The sequence below is a fragment of the Oncorhynchus mykiss genome, chromosome 28, assembly GCF_013265735.2.
Source record: "Oncorhynchus mykiss isolate Arlee chromosome 28, USDA_OmykA_1.1, whole genome shotgun sequence".
Lineage (NCBI taxonomy): Eukaryota > Metazoa > Chordata > Actinopteri > Salmoniformes > Salmonidae > Oncorhynchus > Oncorhynchus mykiss.
The window spans coordinates 24,716,053-24,737,635 of record NC_048592.1 but is presented as its reverse complement, the minus strand read 5'-3'; the positions used below and the strand labels follow the sequence as shown (position 1 = coordinate 24,737,635).

The following is a 21,583-nucleotide window of genomic DNA, read 5'->3' as shown; positions in this document are numbered from 1 at the left end:
TCTGGTAAACATACCCATACAACACATGGAGAGGACAGAGACGGCCTGAGCGAGTGGGAGGGGGGAGAGGAGAGAAAGAAGGGAGAGATGTTTAGGGACAGTCTTGACAGGGTTGAGACGGTTTAAGAGCACAGCGACGTGAAGACAGCCCTGAGGGTAGACACATCATATCATTTATACTGTATAGACTGACAATCTTTCACAATACTGGGAGAATGACCCGCATTACAATCGGTTCCACTTACAAGTAACACAGCAGACACAGATCAACTGTCAACATGTCCACAGATTCAACAATAAGAGTGTTGGGAAACATCAAGAGAGGAGACTGAGAAATTGAGAGAAAGAGTGAGAAGAACCAAGAGGTAGGCCTACACAGAGAGACAGAGGAGAGAGCAGACATACAGAGAGTGATGAATATGGCTGGCTGGCACTGTAATATATTCTGCATTCTGTAACCGTGACTGATGTGTCCCCATGGTGTTAAACCCTGACAGTGAGGGACAATGGCGGAGACCTTGTGGAGCTAACGCATAGCATTAAGATCATTACGACTCTGACAGACAAGTCACTCACCACATTTAGGCAGTACTGGACCCCTGGAGATACCATCTGGGCCAGTATTCATATAGCGTCTCAAAGTAGCAGTGCTGTAAGATCAGGACAGCTATTTATTCATTATGGAGTTAAAAGGCTAAACTGATCCTAGATCTTCATTCCTATTCTGATAGCCTCACTCCTCTCGCCCCCACCCCCTCACATCAGACCTGGGGAAAGTGTGGAGGGGAGGGGGAGGCACCTCTCCACTGATACCCCATTGAAGGAACGGTTTTGGTTCAATCAATTACATATTAAGAGGACCTGTCTCAGATGGCAATAAAACATAGATTTGTTCCTTAGGGCATACAACGGTAAACTGAGTGTTTGGAATGTGTGTTTCTTATTGGACCAGATCATCCCGCCCTGTTTGTCTGTTTGGTTCCATTTGGTGCCTAATGAACACGACCTTGGTAACTCCAAATGAGGGTGCAGCCAGAATGACAGTCTGTCAGGGGGATAGAGGGAGTGGACTACAGGAAAAAGTGGAGAGCAGAGCACAAATTTTACACCAATGGATTCCTTAACATAACCAGTTAAATTGACAAACTGGACCTACTCGGTGCATCCTTAAAGAGCCAGTCCCTTAGTGGTCAGATGGCTCAGGGTAGGGTGCAAACAGAGTGTACACAAAACAAATCACAATGGGGGAGTGAGTGAGGTGGTGGGTGGCCAAGTGGCCCATTTATTTTCTAAAACACTGAGTGTACAAACTGGATTGATGTTGATCTATTCTCACGATTTTAGAGCGAGCGTGAGACCGACACAGACAGACAGGTTGATCTATGATCCACAGTAAGCACACTGGCCCAGAGGTGAGTAGGCCACTTTGACCCCTTCTACAACACTCGTCAGCCTCTCACTTCAACACTGCAATGGTATGGCCTTTTATGGTCTGTTCAAGGCTGAAGTATTAAAAAAGGCTGAAGTATTAAAAAGGTTGAAGTATTAAAAAGGCTACTATTTCCCTTTCTGTGGCCATTAAGTTGCTTACAAGAACACCTATATACAGTATACACAGCTTCAGAGCAGTCATATCCTGGTTGAACCAGAGCAGTCAGTGATTTTCAGTGAATATTGGGGGGCTTAGCCTCAAGCACGTGTTCTGTGTAGTAGTCTGTTGAGGGGATACTATCTTTTTTGCTTAAACAGGGTCAGCCACATCAGAGAGCAGTGTGTAAAATGCATTCCTAGAAGCCCCAGTCCGTCCAGTAAAAACAGCCAAGTGTAAATAACACACCACATGTCCCAGTGGATTTCTGGATCTGGAGTAAACAAGGACAGTTGTGGTGGTGTAGCATGCTGGAAACCCGGATCCTATTCATTAGTGCACACGTAGCAAATCGTTTGGCAACAAACAGTTTTGCAACGAAAAACAAGCAGGTTCAGGTTAGGCTAGTTCACTCCATGTTTGTCCGTTTTCTTCCATTTCGGCACAGCTTCTGGCCTTACTAAACACCCCACCTTCAGACACACATTACATAAATGATCAACCCCATAGCCTTTAGTGATGGGGGGAGGGGGAAAACAACAGTTACATTTTGGATTTTTTTGTTTTTGTTGATATATCGTGTCGTTGACAAAATCCCAATAGAATTGTTGCGCTTGTTAGCTGTACGGGCACCAAAACAGCAGTATTTTTTATTCATAGTTTGTTCTCCAATTAGACAATTAGTCGCTTGAATCAAAATGCATCTTATTTCAACACACACGGTGGGAACATCTCAGACAGGCTCTGTCCTCATCAACCGACTCTTGCAGCAACAGGCCTGGAGTCAGAATGCTGCAGGAACACCCTTCTGGTCTCAAACATGTACAGAAAGTAATGTTACGCATATACAGTGCCTTGCGAAAGTATTCGGCCCCCTGGAACTTTGCGACCTTCTGCCACATTTCAGGCTTCAAACATAAATATATAAAACTGTATTTTTTTGTGAAGAATCAACAACAAGTGGGACACAATCATGAAGTGGAACGACATTTATTGGATATTTCAAACTTTTTTAACAAATCAAAAACTGAAAAATTGGGCGTGCAAAATTATTCAGCCCCTTTACTTTCAGTGCAGCAAACTCTCTCCAGAAGTTCAGTAAGGATCTCTGAATGATCCAATGTTGACCTAAATGACTAATGATAAATACAATCCACCTGTGTGTAATCAAGTCTCTGTATAAATGCACCTGCACTGTGATAGTCTCAGAGGTCCGTTAAAAGCGCAGAGAGCATCATGAAGAACAAGGAACACACCAGGCAGGTCCGAGATACTGTTGTGAAGTTTAAAGCCGGATTTGGATACAAAAATATTTCCCAAGCTTTAAACATCCCAAGGAGCACTGTGCAAGCGATAATATTGAAATGGAAGGAGTATCAGACCACTGCAAATCTACCAAGACCTGGCCGTCCCTCTAAACTTTCAGCTCATACAAGGAGAAGACTGATCAGAGATGCAGCCAAGAGGCCCATGATCACTCTGGATGAACTGCAGAGATCTACAGCTGAGGTGGGAGACTCTGTCCATAGGACAACAATCACTCGTATATTGCACAAATCTGGCCTTTATGTAAGTGGCAAGAAGAAAGCCATTTCTTAAAGATATCCATATCCAGTTTTAAGGCCCTTCTCCACGAGGATGTGTTCTGGGATTAGAGGTCGACCGATTAATCGGAATGGCCGATTAATTAGGGCCGATTTCAAGTTGTTATAGCAGTCGGTAATCAGCATTATTGGACACCGATCATGGCCGATTACATTGCACTCCATGAAGAGACTGCGTGGCAGGCTGACAACCTGTTATGCGAGTGCAGCCAGGAGCCAAGGTAAGGTGCTAGCTAGCATTAAACGTATCTTAGAAAAAACACAATATAATCACTATCTAGCGTGTCCTGCGTTGCATATAATCGATGCGGTGCCTGATAAATTATCATTGAATCACAGCCTACTTCGCCAAACGGTTATTTAACAAGCGCATTCGCGGAAAAAGTACTGTCATTGCACCACTGTGTACCTAACCATAAACATCAATGCCATTCTTAAAATCAATGCACAAGTATATCATTTTAAACCTGCATATTTAATTCATAATTGCCTGCTAACATGAATTTATTTTAACTAGGGAAATTGTGTCACTTCTCTCGCATTCTGTGCAACAGAGTCAGGCTATATGCAGCAGTTTGGGCCGCCAGGCTCGTTGCAAACTGTGTGAAGACCGACTTCGCTAAACGGGGGATGACTTAACAAAAGTGCATTTGCGTAAAAAGCACAATCGTTGCACGAATGTACCTAACCATAAACATTAATGCCTTTCTTAAAATCAATACACAGAATTACAGATTTTTAAACCTGCATTTTTAGTTAAGAAATCCAGGTTAGCAGGCAATATTAAACTAGGGAAATTGTGTCACTTCTCTTACGTTCATTGCACGCAGAGTCAGGGTATATGCAACAGTTTGGGCTGCCTGGCTCGTTGAGAACTAATATGCCAACTATTATGACATAACATTGAAGGTTGTGCAATGTAACAGGAATATTTGGACTTAAGGATGCCTCCCATCAGATAAAATACGGAACGGTTCCGTATTTCACTGAAAGAATAAACGTTTTGTTTTCGAAATGACAGTTTCTGGATTTGACCATATTAATGACCAAAGGCTAGTATTTGTGTGTTTTATTATACACTGCTCAAAAAAATAAAGGGAACACTAAAATAACACATCCTAGATCTGAATTAATGAAATATTCTTCTTAAATAATTTCTTTACATAGTTGAATGTGCTGACAACAAAAATCACGCAAAAATTATCAATGGAAATCAAATTTATCAACCCATGGAGGTCTGGATTTGGAGTCACACTCAAAATTAAAGTGGAAACCCACACTACAGGCTAATCCAACTTCGATAATTTAAGGACATTACTTAGGTAATGTCCTTAAAACAAGTCAAAATGAGGCTCAGTAGTGTGTGTGGCCTCCACGTGCCTCTATGACCTCCCTACAACGCCTGGGCATGCTCCTGATGAGGTGGCAGATGGTCTCCTGAGGGATCTCCTCCCAGACCTGGACTAAAGCATCCGCCAACTCCTGGACAGTTTGTGGTGCAACGTGGCGTTGGTGGATGGAGCGAGACATGATGTCCCAGATGTGCTCAATTGGATTCAGGTCTGGGGAACGGGCGGGCCAGTCCATAGCATCAATGCCTTCCTCTTGCAGGAACTGCTGACACACTCCAGCCACATGAGGTCTAGCATTGTCTTGCATTAGGAGGAACCCAGGGCCAGCCGCACCAGCATATGGTCTCACAAGGGGTCTGAGGATCTCATCTCGGTACCTAATGGCAGTCAGGCTACCTCTGGCGAGCACATGGAGGGCTGTGCGGCCCCCCAAAGAAATGCCACCCCACACCATGACTGATCCACCGCCAAACCGGTCATGCTGGCGGATGTTGCAGGCAGCAGAACGTTCTCCACGGCGTCTCCAGACTCTGTCACATCTGTCCCATGTGCTCAGTGTGAACCTGCTTTCATCTGTGAAGAGCACAGGGTGCCAGTAGCGAATTTGCAAATCTTGGTGTTCTCTGGCAAATGCCAAAAGTCCTGCACGGTGTTGGGCTGTAAGCACAACCCCCACCTGTGGACGTCAGGCCCTCATACCACCCTCATGGCGTCTGTTTCTGACCGTTTGAGCAGACACATGCACATTTGTGGCCTGCTGGAGGTAATTTTGCAGGGCTCTGGCAGTGCTCCTCCTTGCACAAAGGCGGAGGTAGCGGTCCTGCTGCTGGGTTGTTGCCCTCCTACGGCCTCCTCCACGTCTCCTGATGTACTGGCATGTCTCCTGGTAGTGCCTCCATGCTCTGGACACTACGCTGACAGACACAGCAAACCTTCTTGCCACAGCTCGCATTGATGTGTCATCCTGGATGAGCTGCACTACCTGAGCCACTTGTGTGGGTTGTAGACTCCGTCTCATGCTACCACTAGAGTGAAAGCACCGCCAGCATTCAAAAGTGACCAAAACATCAGCCAGGAAGCATAGGAACTGAGAAGTGGTCTGTGGTCACCACCTGCAGAACCACTCCTTTATTGGGGGTGTCTTGCTAATTGCCTATAATTTTCACCTGTTGTCTATTCCATTTGCACAACAGCATGTGAAAGTTATTGTCAATCAGTGTTGCTTCCTAAGTGGACAGTTTGATTTCACAGAAGTGTGATTGACTTGGCGTTACATTGTGTTGTTTAAGTGTTCCCTTTATTTTTTTGAGCAGTGTATTAGAAATAAGTTTGATTTGATATTTGATAGAGCAGTCTGAGCAGTGGTAGGCAGCAGCAGGCTCATAAGCATTCATTCAAACAGCACTTTCATGCGTTTGCCAGCAGCTCTTTGCTGTGCTTCAAGCATTGAGCAGTTTATGACTTCAAGCCTATCAACTCTCGAGAATAGGCTGGTGTAACCAATGTGAAATGAACAGCTAGTTAGCAGGGTGCACGCTAATAGCGCTTCAATCGGTGACGCAACTCGCTCTGAGACCTTGAAGTAGTCGTTTCCCTTGCTCTGCAAGGGCCGCGGCGGCTTTTGTGGAGCGATGGGTAGCTGTTGTCGGTGTGTTCTTGGTTCGAGCCCAGGTAGGGGCGAGGAGAGGAACGGAAGCTACAGTGCCTTGCGAAAGTATTCGGCCCCCTTGAACTTTGCAACCTTTTGCCACATTTCAGGCTTCAAACATAAAGATATAAAACTGTATTTTTTGTGAAGAATCAACAACAAGTGGGACACAATCATGAAGTGTAACGACATTTATTGGATATTTCAAACTTTTTTAACAAATCAAAAACTGAAAAATTGGGCGTGCAAAATTATTCAGCCCCTTTACTTTCAGTGCAGCAAACTCTCTCCAGACGTTCAGTGAGGATCTCTGAATGATCCAATGTTGACCTAAATGACTAATGATGATAAATACAATCCACCTGTGTGTAATCAAGTCTCCGTATAAATGCACCTGCACTGTGATAGTCTCAGAGGTCCGTTAAAAGCGCAGAGAGCATCATGAAGAACAAGGAACACACCAGGCAGGCCCGAGATACTGTTGTGAAGAAGTTTAAAGCCGGATTTGGATACAAAAAGATTTCCCAAGCTTTAAACATCCCAAGGAGCACTGTGCAAGCAATAATATTGAAATGGAAGGAGTATCAGACCACTGCAAATCTACCAAGACCTGGCCGTCCCTCTAAACTTTCAGGTCATACAAGGAGAAGACTGATCAGAGATGCAGCCAAGAGGCCCATGATCACTCTGGATGAACTGCAGAGATCTACAGCTGAGGTGGGAGACTCTGTCCATAGGACAACAATCAGTCGTATATTGCACAAATCTGGCCTTTATGGAAGAGTGGCAAGAAGAAAGCCATTTCTTAAAGATATCCATAAAAAGTGTCGTTTAAAGTTTGCCACAAGCCACCTGGGAGACACACCAAACATGTGGAAGAAGGTGCTCTGGTCAGATGAAACCAAAATTGAACTTTTTGGCAACAATGCAAAACGTTATGTTTGGCGTAAAAGCAACACAGCTGAACACACCATCCCCACTGTCAAACATGGTGGTGGCAGCATCATGGTTTGGGCATGCTTTTCTTCAGCAGGGACAGGGAAGATGTTTAAAATTGATGGGAAGATGGATGGAGCCAAATACAGGACCATTCTGGAAGAAAATCTGATGGAGTCTGCAAAAGACCTGAGACTGGGACGGAGATTTGTCTTCCAACAAGACAATGATCCAAAACATAAAGCAAAATCTACAATGGAATGGTTCAAAAATAAACATATCCAGGTGTTAGAATGGCCAAGTCAAAGTCCAGACCTGAATCCAATCGAGAATCTGTGGAAAGAACTGAAAACTGCTGTTCACAAATGCTCTCCATCCAACCTCACTGAGCTCGAGCTGTTTTGCAAGGAGGAATGGGAAAAAATGTCAGTCTCTCGATGTGCAAAACTGATAGAGACATACCCCAAGCGACTTACAGCTGTAATCGCAGCAAAAGGTGGCGCTACAAAGTATTACCTTAAGGGGGCTGAATAATTTTGCACGCCCAATTTTTCAGTTTATGATTTGTTAAAAAAGTTTGAAATATCCAATAAATGTCGTTCCACTTCATGATTGTGTCCCACTTGTTGTTGATTCTTCACAAAAAAATACAGTTTTATATCTTTATGTTTGAAGCCTGAAATGTGGCAAAAGGTCGCAAAGTTCAAGGGGGCCGAATACTTTCGCAAGGCACTGTATACTGCTACACTAGCAATACTAAAGTGCCTATAAGAACATCCAACAGTCAACGGTATATTAAATACAAATGGCAGAGAGAAACAGTCCTATAAATACTATATTAACTTCAACCTAAAACCTCTTACCTTGGAATATTAAAGTCTCATGTTAAAAGGAACCACCAGCTTTCATATGTTCTCATGTTCTGAGCAAGGAACTTAAACGTTAGCTTTTTTACATGGCACATATTGCACTTTTACTTTCTACTCCAACACTTTGTTTTTGCATTATTTAAACCAAATTGAACCGGTTTCATTATTTATGAGGCTAAATTGATTTTATTGATGTATTATACTAAGTTAAAATAAAAAAGTTGTCATTATTACAAATAAATCAAATTAATAAATAAATATAATAAAATTAAAATACACACTCTCCCTGGGATAATGCAGAGCACCATGGGTTCTGGGCACAGTCCAAACAGGCAGTGGAGGTTCTAGCTCAGTGCACAGATAGGCCACTCTGTCAATGACGTGTGCTGCATCGCCATGCACTGCTGAGCACTAAGGGCAGTATGCAAAGACCAGTGCTGTACTGAAGGAACAGGCTGGCTGGAGGGAGGATGGACTGTGTGACAAGGCTAAGTAAGCATACCGCTTTTCCCCTCTCTCAGCATCTCTGGCTGCCTTGCTGGCTCCCAGCATTTCTGGCTGCCAACATTTCTGGCTGCCAGCATCTCACTCTCCCCTCTTTCAGAACTTCCACATTTTGTTACAGCCTGAATTTAAAATGGATTAAATTGAGATTGTGTCACTGATCTACACACAATGGCCCATGATATCAACATGGAACTTCGTTTTTTTAGAAATGTTAACAGATTAATAAAAAAAAGGAAAAGCTAAAATGTCTTCAGTCAATAAGTATTCAACCCCTTTGTTATGGCAAGCCTAAATAAGTTCAGGAGTAAAAATGTGCTTAACAAGTCACATAATAGGTTGCATGGGCTCACTGTGAGCAATATAGTGTTTAACATGACTTAAATGACTACCTCATATCTGTACCCCACGCAGAATTATATGCAAGGTCCCTCAGTCGAGCAGTGAATTTCAAAAAACACAGATTTGAGGTTTTCCAATGGTTCGCAAAGAAGGGCACCTATTGGTAGATGGGTTAAAACATTTAAAAAAGTAGACATTGAATATCCCTTTCACCATTGTGAAGTAATTAATTTAACTTTGAATGATGTATCAATACACCCAGTCACAACAGAAGAGACAGGCATCCTTCCTAACAGTTAACAGAGAGGAAGGAAACCGCTCAGGGATTTCACCATGAGGCTAATGGTGACTTTAAAATGGTTACAGTTTGATGAGTGTGATAGGAGAAAACTGAAGATGGATCTACGACATAGTTAGGGCTGGGCAATATGGCCTAAAAATCTATATTTTTTTCAAATTTATGGGCAATTCACGATACATCTCAAAATGTTTTAACCTTTAAAATAAGCTTTTTGCTCAATGAAAAAAAAAAAGGTCAAAACCTTATACCTAGGCTAAATATAAGCCTTCCACAACCATAAGACCCACTAATAAATTCATTATTTTATCAAAATGGTTTAACCTGCTTTTTTGCAGTAAATCAATTTCGAGTCTATGAAAATGCCCTTTTAGTTAAACCAGAAACATGCATAAGGCACATTCACTAATAATGACTAACTTCTGGTAGCATTATAGAACATTAACACAGGTCTCAATCTCTGAAGCACAAGCCCACGTGCCAGTGAGTAGTCAGCTGAACGTTAAATATGAAGTCTAGCCAACGTGGATCTATTTGCTTGCTAACAAAGTAAAACAATGGAATTTATAAACACACCCTCCTTCCCATCTCCAACTGTTTGAAACACAACCTGTTCACTTTTAGATGTTGAAATCAAGTGGCCTAACTGGATAAGATGCTGCTTATTTCTCAGAATGACAACCAGTTGCCAATTCTTTATATAAATTTGTCTTATGCTCATTGCACATTAATAAAACAAACTAGACAGCTAGCACATAAGTCTGGCTAAAATGTTGCTAGCGAGTACGTGGTACCGCAATGCCACACTTGACAAACTGAGCATTAATTTTCCACAATCAAGTTCATTGATACTCTCATTTTAGTAGGGTCTGCTCTGTTCTACATTTTGGGAGTTGAGACATGAAAAGGGCATCGTTAGAAAGGCAGAGTTCTCCTCTATTACAGTCAAATAAATGTCTCTAGGCGTTTGTGTCCATATGACCGATTCGGTTGGACCAAACCTGAAATGCAAATAGCGAGTTTAAACCGCTTGTCAGAGAGGAAGAAGTTATCTTTTGTCGTTGTTGTGAGTGGCAGGGGAATGGGCTTGGTGTCTGTGTGTGAGTGGGAAGGTACACAGTGCACACAGCACAGAAGGAGTGAAGGAGACCAAAAATGTTCATAAGTACGAAAACTATATATAAAACGTTGATTCTTGCGATACAGGCATTTTGAACATTGTGTTAAAACACACATTAGAATTAAACTAATTTGATATATTACCCAGCCCTATTTGATGTTACTCCACAATACTAACCTAAAATGACAGAGTGAAAAGAAGCAAGCCTGTACAGAACACAAATATTCTAAAACATGCATCCTGTTTGCATTAAGGCACTAAAGTAAAACTGCAAAAATACTTGGCAAAGACATTAACTTTATGTCCTGAATACAAAGCATGTTTGGGGCAAATCCAACATGTCACTGAGTACCACTCCTCATATTTTCAAGCATGGTGGTGGTTGCATCATGTTATGGGTATGCTTGTCATCAGCAAGGACTAGGGATTTTAGGCTTAAAATAAACAGAATAGAGCTAAGCACAGGCATAATCCTAGAGGAAAACCTGGTTCAGTCTGATTTCCACCAGACACTGAAAGACAACCTAATATGCAAGCCCAAAAATACACACTGGAGTTGCTTACCAAGATGACATTGAATGGTCTTGGGTGGCTGAGTTACAGTTGACTTAGATTTTCAAGACTATGGCAAGACTTGAAGATGGCTGTATAGCCATGATCAACAACTTGACAGAGGTTTAAGAATAAATATGCAAAAATTGTACAATCCAGGTGTGCAAAGCTCTTAAGAGATATACCCAGAAAGACTCTCAGCTGTAATCGCTGCCAAAGGTGATTCTAACATGTATTGACTCAGGAGTGTGAATACTCATTTAATGATATTCCTGTATTTCATTTTCAATACATTTGCAAACATTTCTAAAAACATGTTCTCACTTTGTCATTATGAGCTATTGTGTGTAGATGGGTGAGATTTTGTATCTTATTTAATAAATTTTGAATTCAGGCTGCAACAACAAAATGTGGAATAAGTTAAGAGGTATGAATACTTCATGAAGGCACTGTATATTTATACTTCATTAATATTAAAGTACTGATGCTGCATTTGTTCTGCTCAGCAGAAGTCATCCTCACAACACAGTTTCTCAGCAGCCCCAATGCAGGTTTAAGAGCCAAACTCATCCATCTTCAAATCTCTCCCTATCCCTACAGCGAAGAACACCAAAGGCAGGTTTAGTAGCCAAACCCATTCCCCTCCTTCCTCGGTCATGTAGGCTCATTTGCATGTAGTTTACTGTATGACTGACAAAAACTTGCACTGCCATGAGGTTTTAGTATAGCCCTGAGAACTAGTTTTGCTGCAGTGCTCTCTTTCTGGTCTGAATTCATGCAGAGAACAAATTGGAGGGGGAAACACGTGCGTGTACACACACACATCTGAGAGCATAATTAAGTGACTGTAGATTTAGGATTAAGCATGGAGGGAGAGCCTCTCCGTGTGTTGCGTTGACAGATGGAGGACAGTAAGTTACTTAGGCAACGTGGCTGGGAGCTGACAAAATGAAGACAAAGCTACTGCAACTATCTGGGGGGAGATTAACAAACATTACAACATAATACAATCCAGAGAAATCCCCTTACATACTTCTTTCTCCTGTACTAGCAGCACGCCAACCCTACTGTAATGTACAAAGGATTCCCCATTGCACCCTATATAGTGCAATACTTTTAACATGCGCCCTATGGAGCCTCGTCGAAAGTTGTGCACTAGGCTATATATGGAATAGGGTGCCATTTGGGAGGTATCTGAGGAGTCTGCTAGGGGGTGAAAGAGTTTGGGATTGGACCAGGCTCCAGTAAACTGATCATGGTCTAGAAATAGCTAACTGAGCACAGCCAGTCTCATCTAGGCCAAGACAAACAGCAGAGACCTTCATGACAATAGAACTCTCTGAGGTACCATTTCTTTGGCGAGAACAACTCTAGCATGGTTGATTCTGGAGGACTCGTTCACTCTACCGTACCTGCCCTCCAACAGGTTGTGTCCCAAATGGCACGCTTTTTCATTTTGACCAGTCTATGCTCGCCTTTACTGTTTATCTGATCAGAAGGCTGACAACTCAACCGGTGAGGTAGACTATTAGCTAGACACACATAAAGCTTTGGCCATGGCCCACACTACCTCCAATAATGTAAACAGATGTAGAAGAAGATCTTACTTCATATTTTGGTAGTGTAAAACACCCTGTGTGTAAACTGGGATTGAGAAACATGGTGGTGTGAGGGAACAGAGCCTTCCAGACACTGCAGAGATGTGAAGCAATGGAGCTGCACAACACAAATTAACATTAGAACAACGTTGTGTCATGACTCAAAAATTACCCACAAATCCATTTTGACAAATCTCGCTACAAATTTGGGTAGCTATCTAAAGTCAAGTTCATATATTATGAAATCGGCGACCACACAAGGTCACGTACACCATGCACATGCTTGTGTCCTAAATAGCAACCCTACTCCCTACATAGGGCTCTGGTCAAAAGTACTGCACTATATAGGGAATAGGGTGCCATTTGAAATGGAGATAAATAATGACAGGCAGAGGGGCCAACTGTGTCCCGCAAATGGCACCCTATTCCCTATATAGTGCACTAGTTTTGACAAGGGCCCATAGAGGCTGGTCAAAAGTAGTGCACTATATAGGCTACCATTTGGGACATAGCCAGGGCCTGTGTCAGTAACAAGATATGCCTATTACCTAGCCTACGTTCATTACTCTCTGCAGGCATGGCTTTGTGCTTAGTCCTGAAGTCAAGTGCGTTACATTCCTCTGTGTGTGCGCGTGCGGAGCTCATCCGGAATCTTAAGTACAGGTCCTCAGTGGGAACTACTACTTATTCACTCAATTTACAACCAGGCCGCCCTTTTCCAGTGTTACACTGTGTGATAGAGAGACTGTAGTCAGCAATAACTCCTGTTAGACTGATCTGAGGAAACGGAGAAAGGGGGTTAAGAGGAACGGTAATGTCTCGTTTTAAATCACAATGACACAGCACAAAAACACAGCCACAATGAACCAGTTGAGCTAGCTATAGTTCTCAGCTATAGAACTCTGTCCTCCAAACCCATCTCTCTCTCAAACACCCCTATTTCGTCACCTCGGTACCAGGCCAGTCAGCCCGCAGACAATGTCTCCCAAATAGCACCCTAATCCTTATATAGTGCACTGCTATGTAGGGAAAAGGGTGCCATTTGGAATGTAACCTCAGAACCCCATCAGACAGGACTCAATATCTCAGAGGCTTCCTCTTCCACATGACATACAGCCAGGAGCTAGCCCCTCAAGTCCAACCCTACCCCCCCCCCCCCCCCCTCCCTCGTGAGCTCCCGGCCACAGGGCCAAGCATACCCTTCCTGGAAGGGGTCCCACTCAACACACAATGTTACATTCAGATTTATTAAGTGCAGTTGTGGGTCTCTGATCCAATCAAGAATGAAAAGATTAAAAACAGGAGGCAGAGTAGATTCTACAAATATCTGTAATTACTTAGACTGGATGTTTGCTCGTTACTTCAATCGTTAGGGTCGAGCAGAGCCCCTCAAAGCACTTAGTAGGACCCCGTTTCACATAAGGTTGGAATAGTTTGACCTATATTAGTGGCAAGGTTTTGCTGAGTTTGAACTGGGGGGGAAGAGAGGCTTGGCAATGAGGAGTAGCTAGGTCTACCTCTGTCGCCCCATTTGATCTCAATCCACCTAAAGAAATAATCTGCTTAACCAGGCCACATGAAAAGCTTTTTAGATGAACAGGACTTGGAGAGCAGCACACACTGCCACGACGACCTTCAGGGGGACTAACCTGGAACGCTAAATCAATTCACTGTCAACCAGTGGAGAAAACACAGCACTTCACAGCAGAGGCCTTTTCTCAACACCACGATGTGAGAGCAAAGGAGGTGTAGACCAGAGGTCGACCGATTATGATTTTTCAATGCTATGATTTTTCAATCCGATACCGATTAATTGGCGGATTTTATTTATTTATTTGTAATAATGACAATTACAACAATACTGAATTAACACTTATTTTAACTTAATATAATACATCAAAATCAATTTAGCCTCAAATAAAAAATGAAACATGTTCAATTTGGTTTAACCTGTTGCGACGAGCAATCCCGTATCCGGGAGCGTAATTATAGCCTCAAGCTCATTACCATAACGCAACATTAACTATTCATGAAAATCGCAAATGAAATGAAATAAATATATTGGCTCACAAGCTTAGCCTTTTGTTAACAACACTGTCATCTCAGATTTTCAAAAAATGCTTTTCAACCATAGCTACACAAGCATTTGTGTAAGAGTATTGATAGCTATCATAGCATTAAGCCTAGCATTCAGCAGGCAACATTTTCACAAAAACAAGAAAAGCATTCAAATAAAATAATTTACCTTTGAAGAACTTTCAATGAGGAGACTCAGATAGCAAATGTTCAGTTTTTCCAAAAATATTATTTGTGTAGGAGAAATCGCTCCGTTTTGTTCATCACGTTTGGCTAAGAAAAAAAACAGAAAATTCAGTCATTACTGAACTTTTTTCCAAATTAACTCCATAATAATCGACAGAAACATGGCAAACTTCCTCACTTCCTGTATGAAATTTCATATTGGTTTCGCCTGTAGCATTAGTTCTGTGGCACTCACAGACAATATCTTTGCAGTTTTGGAAACGTCAGTGTTTTCTTTCCAAAGCTGTCAATTATATGCATAGTCGAGCATCTTTTCGTGACAAAATATCTTGTTTAAAACGGGAACGTTTTTCATCCAAAAATGAAATACTGCCCCCAGAGGTTCAAGAGGTTAAATAATGCAAAAACAAAGTGTTGGAGAAGAAAGTAAAAGTGCAATATGTGCCATGTAAGAAAGCTAACGTTTAAGTTCCTTGCTCAGAACATGAAAACATATGAAAGCTAGCGGTTCCTTTTAACATGAGACGTCAATATCCCCAGGTAAGAAGTTTTAGGTTGTAGTTATTATAGGAATTATAGGACTATTTCTCTCTATACCATTTGTATTTCATTAACCTTTGACTATTGGATGTTCTTACAGGCACTTTAGTATTGCCAGTGTAACAGTATAGCTTCCGTCCCTCTCCTCACCCCTACCTGGGCTCGAACCAGGAACACAACGACAACAGCCAAGCAGAGTTACCCATGCAAAGCAAGGGGAATAACTACTCCAAGTCTCAGAGCGAGTTGCGTCACCGATTTGAAACGCTATAAGCGCGCACCCTGCTAACTAGCTGGCCATTTCACATTGGTTACACCAGTCTAATCTCGAGAGTTGATAGGCTTGAAGTCATAAACTGCTCAATGCTTGAAGCACAGCGAAGAGCTGCTGGCAAACGCACAAAAGTGCTGTTTGAATTAATGCTTACGAGCCTGCTGCTGCCTACCACTGCTCAGACTGCTATATCAAATCAGACTTAATTCAAATATAATAAAAAACACAAATACTAGCCTTTGGTCATTACTATGGTCGAATCCGGAAACTATCATCTCGAAAACAAGACGTTTATTCTTTCAGTGAATTACGGAACTGTTCCGTATTTTATCTAACGGGTGGCATCCCTAAGTCTAAATATTCCTGTTACATTGCACAACCTTCAACTTTATGTCAAAATTACGTAACATTCTGGCAAATTAGGCGGCCCAAACTGTTGCATATACCCTGACTCTGCGTGCAATGAACACAAGAGAAGTGACAATTTCACCTGGTTAATATTGCCTGGTAACCTGGATTTCTTTTAGCTAAATATGCAGGTTTAAAAATGCATACTTCTGTGTATTGATTTTAAGAAAGGCATTGATGTTCATGGTTAGGTACACATTGGAGCAACGATACGCACCGCATCGGTTATATGCAACGCAGGACACGCTAGATAAACTAGTAATATCATCAACCAAGTGTAGTTAACTAGTGATTATGGTTGATTGATTGTTTTATTATAAGATAAGTTTAATGCTAGCTAGCAACTTACCTCGGCTTCTACTGCATCCGCGTAACAGGCAGTTTCCTTGTGGAGTGCAATGTAATCAGGTGGTTAGAGCGTTGGACTAGTTAACTGTAAGGTTGCAAGATTGAATCCCCCGAGCTGACAAGGTAAAAATCTGTCCTTCTGCCCCTGAACGAGGCAGTTAACCCACCGTTCCTGAGCAGTCATTGAAAATAAGAATGTGTTCTTAACTGACTTGCCTAGTTAAATAAAGATTAAATAACGGTGTAAAAAAAGGGGCCAAATCGGTGTCCAAAAATACAGATTTCGATTGTTATGAAAACTTGAAATCGGCCCTAATTAAATCGGCCATTCCGATTAATCGGTTGACCTCTAGTGCAGACAGAGAGAGCCACAGAGAGAGCCACAGAGAGAGCCACAGAGAGAGCCACAGAGAGAGCCACAGAGAGAGCCACAGAGAGAGCCACAGAGTGAGCCACAGAGAGACGTAAGTATTCTCTCCCCTCGTATGGGTGTTGAGGAGATTAGGAGTGTTCCCTAGAGGCCTAGCGAGGACACAGGGAACTCAGTGTTAACGAGGAGGGAGGAGGGACGGGCATCTTTCTCACTGATTCCTTTCTCTAGTTGAGCCAGTGTGGGTCAGACCTTGTTTTAAATGCGATTTGAAATAATTTCACACTTTGTGCTCGACTGAACTTTCCTGGCTTAAAGAATAGACCCAAACGCAGCCCATTGAGTGGAACTCCAGGCAGGCTAGTGCAAATGCTCAAAGTATTTGAAAGATTTAAAATAGTATCTGTACCCAGGTTCTGGTGTGGGTGAAAGAGAGCTGGCCAGGTGGTGTCACAGGACACCCAGCTCAGACGGCAGGCTAGGGCCAGTGTGTAAAAAGACACCATCCACAATCACAGAGTGGCTCATTCATCCATTAGACCCTCATCTGTGCAGGTCAGCGTAAGCACTACACAGGCACGCAAGCACATACTTTGACCACAACCCGCCGTAACCCAAACGCCATTCACAAATTGGCCATTTTGCTCCTTGCGGCAGCTAAAGTTGTTAATGACGCAATTCAAGTAGGCATACAAAAACTAGTTGTAAGCCATCTGCACCTACCAGGATTCTAGTATTAAAATTCAAGTTGCAGTTTGGTATTTCACCATTATATACAAGTCTATGGTATTTCAGCTGGAAAAAACAGCAATTAAAGCAAATGAGCAAAAGAGAACAAATCTAAATCACAATAATGTTCATGAATTAAGTCAACGTTAGACATTTTCATTCCATTACGCCTACTCTGAAAGATAACACAGCCAACAGCTCATTGTAATAAATGCGCATCCAAAATGGCACCCTATTCCCTTCCTTATATGGTGCAATACTTTTAATATCGCGAATAGGGTGCCATTTGGGACGGAATTAAATGGCCTTCCGATCCCCTAAATGAAGCAGCCAATCCAAAAGCATATTGTGGAATAGCATGGAGGCAGAAAACATCCTGTGGGCAAACATTTCTGCTTTTCAGGAAACGCAAGCATTGAGAAATTGATAGGGAATGTACAGTATTATACTCCAAGATTTGTATAGACACCGTGACTGTTAAAGCAACATTTCAGCACAGTGCCTTTCAGCAGGGAAAAATCAGGTTTCCTCCTACCGCTATTCATTTAACCACGCCAAAACTAATATGCAACGAGTACCTTCCAAACAACGACAAGTCTGCAATCGCCTTTCAAGTACAGAAAAATTAAAGTTCAAATGTAAACATTTTTCGCAGACAGCAAAAAAAAGCAGAGTGGAGCAGAGAAAAAAAATACAGCCAATTGGAATTTCTATTTAAGGTCAGTCCATTAGAGAGAAATGGGAGGGAAACCGAAGACACACGTCAGAGTCTTCAGTTACACTGGCTGTCACACTGCCAACACTACCCCTTACTTAGACCGCTTGATGTTGGCGAATAAAAGAAGATTGAAGTCTTAGTGGAAGACAAACTATCCCAGAATTGAGAAAGGGGTTTGCCAGAGCCCAGAATTCAGCAAACACTCATAAGCCTGAATGGCAGTTCAATAAATAGGAAAAGTTCCCCCACACAAATGAATCCAGTGGAACTTCACAAATTGGGGATAAGAGGTAGAGAGCGTTATCCTAACTGAATGGAGAGGAAGTCCAAACAAGAGGAAAGCAGACTTGGGAGTGCTTTAGTGATAACCCAAACAAATCCTTTATTCTTTAGGCACTCTTCTGTCAAGGGGATTAGGCCATTTTGAATGGATAACAATTTGAGACCATATCACTTCTATATGGATTCATTTGTCTGTCTGGAAGCCTGTTGGGCTAGGGGGACATGTCCTAGCATGAGATGATAGGAAACAACAGGCAGAACAGGGCTGTGTACCATAGGGCATCTGTGACCCGTTTCCTTATACAGTGCAAAACTTTTGACATTTCTTTTTGAAAAAAGAAACGTCCCTTTTTCAGGACCCAGTCTTTCAAAGATATTTTGATTTTTATACATTTACTTCATAGATCTTCATTGTAAAAAGTTTAAACACTGATTCCCATGCTTGTTCAATGAAGCATAAATTATTAATGAACATGCACCTGTGGAACGGTCATTAAGACACTAACAGCTTACAGACAATAGGCAATTAAGGTCACAGTTATGAAAACTTAGGACCCTAAAGAAGCCTTTCTACTGACTCTGAAAATCACCAAAGAAGCCCAGGGTCCCTGCTCATTTGCGTGAACGTGCCTTAAACATGCAAATAGCGAGTTTAAACTGCTTGGTGTCAGAGAGGAAGTAGTTATATTGCGTCTGTTGTTGTGAGTGGCAGGGGAATGGGCTTGGTGTGTGAGTGAGTGGGAAGGTGCACAGTACACACAGCACAGGAGTGAAGGAGACGAGACAACGCTCATGAAAATACAAATATATGAACACCTTGATTCTTGCGATACAGGCATTTGGAACATCGCGCTAAAACATACATTTAAATTAAGTCTATATACGTCGCCCATCCCTACCCGAACAGCACTATATAATTCGCACTCTGAATTGAGTCATGTGGAGTTCAACAGGGAACATAATCCTTGGTGAGCGTGTTGTCGCCGCCGACAGAACCTCTGACGAGTAACAGGCGAGCAGAGCTCACAGTCTGCTCAGTGTAAAAGTAGAGAGAGGAACAGACAAAGTCCTGATCCACTGGAAATGAAGATTGCCCTTGCAAATGCGTGTGTGTACTGTAGACTAGAGTGCAGAGAACACTAAACATTTTTTTTTTATAAAAAAAAATTAAGGTGCACAAAAAGGAATTCAGTGTCTTTTAGGCCAATCTGTTCTGCACACAACTTTACAGAGCTTACAATAAACAGACTAGAAAAGCCAGGCTAGATCTTCAGATACACGCCCGTCTTCACCCCAGGACTGAGTTGTTCAAGATTAAAGCATTTAATCATGCTTTTAAAAAATAATTCTTATTATGTCAGATTGTTTTTGAAAAATACAAGAAATCAAGCAAAACAGACTAAAAAAGTTAGTGCCACACAGTGTCCCAAAAGTCACCCTATCCCTATTTTGACCACAACTTTTAAAAAACAGGGCTCAGTGTGCCATTTGGGGGAAGGACAGACCGACTACTACCTGGTAGGCCCGACATGTCTCCACCCTCTTCAGGGCACAGTGGTGCTTCCACAGCCCATTAACCTGCTGTTATTCTACACACAGTACACCTGCTGTCTGCTGATGTCGTGCTCTCCTGGGACATGGGTTATGTTACTATTGAGGGGGGGGGGGGGGGGGGTGTAGCCCGAGGTTCTGAATGAGGCCACACACTGCAACTTGAGAATCCCCCCATCTTCTTGCTACATTAGATAGAGTGTATCATATCACCAGTCTCATTGGTTATTGATACAGTTTGCAGCAACATAGCAGCACATTAAACAAACTAGATGCACCAAAGAAAAATACCTGAAAGACTGACTTGAAAGAGCAGAATACAAAGCAATGGAAGCGATTGGGAAGAACGTCAGGAAGAAAGTACAAACAGAGCTGAGAGGAGAGAGAGCAAGTATGGCTTTCATACACACACATAGCTGGCTGCTAGGTCAATGAACTGGATTACATTTATAGACCTTCAGCAAAGTGAGGCTCAAGAGGCAGCAGCTCAAAGCATTGGCAGACCTGAGATCAGCTTTGGAGGGGTTCGGTGCCAGCCCGGCACCGTTTCATTCTGGGCCTCTTCAGGTTTCATCCTGGATTCTTAACCCTCTATTTCATAAGGCTGCCACTTCATAATGACTGATCTCCAGTGACTTCAGGTGGTCAAGGGCTGTGTCCCAAATGGCACCCTATTCCCTAACTCCATGGGTCCTGGTCAAAAGTGTCCAATATTAGGGAATAGGGTCCCATTTTCTACACATAATAGTTCAAATCAGTAAATCTGATCAGAGATCCTACACCAAGACAATAATTTCTTATGAGCAAGCAAAGTCTATTGGGTGATGGCTTCGGTTAATCGTCATTACCAACAAGAAGGTCCTACCAAGGATGATTTAGCTATTTGATTTTGAATTAAGACCCCTTGAAGTATCAACAAAAAATATTAAATTTACTAACATTTTTTTATTTGGCCTTACTGCTACTAGCCCATACAAGCGCATTGAATAACAGATTCACTACATGGAACAGTCCCCCCCAAAAAATCTAAAATAAGTTTGTTCTGAAGTGTCTGTCCTATATCTGAGCGATAAGAAAGATCAATGAAAGAAATTACATTCAAAAGATTGGGGTCACTTAGAAATGTCCTTATTTTTGAAAGAACATTGATCAGAAATACAGTGTAGACATTGTTAATGTTGTAAAGAAAAGGCCATCTCTCAGACTGGCCAATAAAAATAAAAGATTAAGATGGGCAAAAGAACACGACACTGGACAGAGGAACTCGGTCTTGAAGGCCAGCATCCCGGAGTCGCCTCTTTACTGTTGACATTGAGACTGGTGTTTTGCGGGTACAATTTAATGAAGCTGCCAGTTGAGGACTTCTGATGCGTCTGTTTCTCAAACTAGTCACTAATGTACTTGTCCTCTTGCTCAGTTGGGAACCGGGGCCTCCCACTCCTCTTTCTATTCTGGTTAGAGACAGTTCGCGCTGTTCTCTGAAAGTAGTACACAGCATTGTACGAGATCTTCCATTTCTTGGCAATTTCTCAGAACAAGAATAGACTGACGAGTTTCAGAAGAAAGTTATTTGTTTCTGACCATTTTGAGCCTGTAATCGAACGCACAAATGCTGAGGCTCCAGATACTCAACTAGTCTAAAGAAGACCAGTTTTATTGCTTCTTTAAATCAGAACAACCGTTTTCAGCT

The 21,583-nt window shown here is 42.2% G+C and overlaps 1 protein-coding gene across 9 annotated transcripts in view; it reads right to left on the bottom strand.

The window, feature by feature from the left end:
- LOC110508784 (partitioning defective 3 homolog) overlaps nt 1-21,583 on the bottom strand; it is a 227,961-nt gene that overhangs the window by 177,810 nt on the left and 28,568 nt on the right. The gene's annotated exons all lie outside the window — the stretch shown is intronic.